We start from the raw sequence: 2,143 nt of genomic DNA, 5'->3' as shown, positions 1-2,143 counted from the left end.
GGCACTACTCATATGAGGAACATCGCGAAGTTGTTAACCAACCAATCATCTCGCCTAAACCGGCACACCGAACATTCGGCAGTTCCGCGACCACGCGCAAACTATGGTCTTCAAACACTTTCCTACTGTCTTCCCTCCACACTAAATAAATATAAACAATGCGATGAGAACGTACGTTATGTTCCCAAAAAGGCACTGCTTCAACTAATATTATGCGTGTCAACATTGCTTTTGTGTTTCTTGAAAATGTGTGTTTCTCGCTGATTTCTATCCCTTTGCTTTGTGTATTTCTATTTTAATATTGCAACAAATGAGAATTCTTGTCATGTTGCTGCTGTCATTGTACGGAAAGGTGGAACCAGTCAAGCTGCCCTCCAACCATCCTTGCTATTTATACGTGTTTTGTAACTATGTCGCAATAAACTTCGAAACATTAACAGCATTGTGTACAACACTTGTTCTTGCCATTTGTAGTGACTAGGGGCTAATAGAGAGCAAGTTATTACATTTCACTTCATTTTGCAGTGTACTGTTCTATATGATCAGTTTGATGAAGGCAATACACTGTTCAACGAGTCGTTCGTCGTGCCTCTTTCCTTGGACCACGCCAAAAGAACATATTTTCTTCGCTCCAAATGCACATACCGAAAACGGATTTGCACTATATTTCTGGCGTAAGATTTCATTCTAATAATGCAAAAACAGATCATGAATGACTTGTCAATAAAAAGATGTTGCCACGTGCGTTTCTTATTATCACTTTTGCTGTATTCAGTTTTCGCCCACAAAGACTGTCAGCAACGCTCAGCGCAATCTGCACCTCATTGTTCCCGAAGCTTCGCGATTATTGTAGATCGCTTTGTTAAGATTGCGCGCAAGACGCGAACACTCGAACTTATTATAGAACTTGCGCGACAACGAGCGATGACGCTGGAATAATCTACGGCACATGTGTAGATGCCAACGCACTTCACCGCTTGTCAGTTTTATCGACGGCCGACGCCCTGTTCGCCGATATCAGTGTACAGCGTGTATTCCTGTAGCTTGAGGTTTCATTTCCCGGTCACAAGTTCGGCCAAATAAAGAGTTTCAGCTTGAACACGACGACTGCTGCCTTCGTCGACGTCACGACCCCGTGACAATATTAATTACAATTGAATTAAAATTAATCACTACAGCACACATAATTAACGCATTGTGACATTATTTTTGTTGCAATAGAATATCGAGTGCCTTGAAATAATGTAGGAAAGACGATTACTTTTAAGGGCTCGTTCCTTAGTTAGACACAATATTAATGAGAACTAACAGACAATAATGACAAAGAAAGTATAGGGGATGTTATTCGTTGTGATTAGAATAAAGTGTGAAGAACGTAAAGTGGAAGAAAAGATAACTTGCCGCCGGCAGGGATCGAACCTGCGACCTTCGAATAACACGTCCGATGCTCTACCACTGAGCTACGGCGGCGGTCATCCTGCCGTCTAATTTATGGGGTATATATGTGCATTTAAACATGGGAGTGTTAGCCAGCGCCAGTCGCAGCCATGGCGGCGAGTGTGGAACATTCTTTTTTTGCCTGTTGGCGTCACGTAGCCCGTGATCTTTTTACGAGCTGGCAGCTTACCAATAATCTCTCGCATACTACTCGAAGGGATCATATCTGCCAGAACGAGACCCTCGCTATGAATGACGGAAAGACGATTACTTTTAAGGGCTCGTTTCTAAGTTAGACACAATAATAATGAGAACTAACAGACAATAATGCCAAAGAAAGTTTAGGGGATGTTATTCGTTGTAATTAGGATAAAGTGTGAAGAAAGTAAAGGGGAAGAAAAGATAACTTGCCGCCTTCAGGGACCGAACCTGCGACCTTTGAATAACGCGTCCGGTGTTCTACCACTGAGCTACGGCGGCGGCCATCCTCCCGTACAGTTTATGGGGTATATATGTGCATTTAAACCTGGGACAGTTAGTCAACGCCAGTCGCAGCCTTGGCGGCGCTGACTAACCATGACCATGGCGGCACTGACTAAGAAACGAGCCCTTAAAAGTAATCGTCTTTCCTTCATTCATAGCGAGGGTCTCGTTCTGGCAGACATGACCCGTTCGAGTAGTATGCGAGGGATTATTGGTCAGCTGC

At 43.5% G+C, this 2,143-nt stretch overlaps 1 non-coding gene across 1 annotated transcript; it reads right to left on the bottom strand.

Annotated features, from left to right (window-relative positions):
- Positions 1 to 1,398: 1,398 nt before the first annotated feature.
- On the bottom strand, positions 1,399 to 1,470 carry Trnat-ugu (transfer RNA threonine (anticodon UGU)). The gene has a single exon. It is a non-coding gene; the product is annotated as a tRNA-Thr (tRNA).
- Between the last annotated feature and the right edge of the window lie 673 nt (positions 1,471 to 2,143).

The sequence above is a fragment of the Rhipicephalus sanguineus genome, chromosome 5, assembly GCF_013339695.2.
Source record: "Rhipicephalus sanguineus isolate Rsan-2018 chromosome 5, BIME_Rsan_1.4, whole genome shotgun sequence".
NCBI lineage: Eukaryota > Metazoa > Arthropoda > Arachnida > Ixodida > Ixodidae > Rhipicephalus > Rhipicephalus sanguineus.
The sequence above is the reverse complement of the archived record's forward strand: the minus strand, read 5'-3'. Positions and strand labels throughout refer to the sequence as shown.